General features: G+C 51.8%; 1 protein-coding gene across 1 annotated transcript in view; it reads left to right on the top strand.

Moving 5' to 3' along the window:
* Positions 1-1,109, top strand: part of MEIOB (meiosis specific with OB domains) — a 106,081-nt gene that overhangs the window by 86,871 nt on the left and 18,101 nt on the right. The gene's annotated exons all lie outside the window — the stretch shown is intronic.

Raw genomic sequence — 1,109 nt, 5'->3', positions numbered from 1 at the left:
GGAAAAACAAAGAGTTTTCCCCTCAAATGGCAGCCATTTGAGGGGAAAACTCTTTGTTTTCCCCTCAAATGGTGTGGCCCCGCCCAGCGTGTGATGTCACTTCCGGTGACGTCCCGGCGGCGCGCGCGCACTTTGCGCGCGCGCACACACGCTCTGCAACGACTCCCGGACGGGAAGGAGCCTCCCCCGCCGGTGAGTCGAACCGATTTGGCAACCCTAATTAGCATTTTATTCAGCGGCCATTTTTGTTGAAAAAGAGGTGCAGAAGCTCATTAGTATAACTTATTAGCATAACTTATTTGCATATGCCACACACCCCTGACATCACCGGAAGTGTGTCAGAAGGCAACACCCACTGCTCAGGCTCCAGCCCAAAAATCCCCAGGTATTTCCCAACTCAGATTCAAACCTGGGTCTCCCAAATCCTTGTCTGGAACACTAACCACTACGCGGCGGCGGCAGAGAGTCCTCCAGGCAGCCCAGAGAGTTGGGGGCCTGCACTGCCGAGGAAGTCAGGGGGCCTTAGCAGGAAGTCGGGGGAGCAAGCTGGACTTGTTACTCCTAGAATGCCATTCCTGTGCGTTCCTGCTCGAAATGACCCCTGATTTTATTGCTAGTCTTGTACCACCAGGGGTCTTTTCACAGAAAAAGAACTGCAGGAGCTCATTAGCATATGGCATGCTAATGAGCTACTAGGCTATTAGCATACGCCATGCCCCCTGACATCACCGGAAGTGATGTTAGAAGGGTAAGCAAAGGGGGGGAAGGCATCTTCAAAAGCCTCCCCTTCCCTTCCCCAGCTGGCCTGCGGGGTGGGGAGAGCAAAGAGAGAAGGGGTTTAAAGTTTAGACCCCTCCTCACTAGAGTTGGGCCACAGAAGGAGGAAAGAGGGAAGGAAAGAGAGAGAGTAGAGAGAAGGAAAGAAAGAGGGAAAGAAAGAGAAGGAAAGAAGGAAGAAAAGAAGGAAGGAAAGGGGATAAAAAGAGAGAAGGAAAGAGGGAAAGAAAGCGAGAAGGGGAGGGAAAGAAGAAAAGGAGAGAAGGAAAGGAGGGAATGAGAGAGGAGGAAAGGAGGAAAAGAGGAAGGGAGGAAGGAAGAGAAGGGAAAGA

Source organism: Gekko japonicus, unplaced genomic scaffold (assembly GCF_001447785.1).
Source record: "Gekko japonicus isolate JY-2015 unplaced genomic scaffold, Gekko_japonicus_V1.1 scaffold2146, whole genome shotgun sequence".
Classification (NCBI taxonomy): Eukaryota; Metazoa; Chordata; class Lepidosauria; order Squamata; family Gekkonidae; genus Gekko; species Gekko japonicus.
The sequence above is the reverse complement of the archived record's forward strand: the minus strand, read 5'-3'. Positions and strand labels throughout refer to the sequence as shown.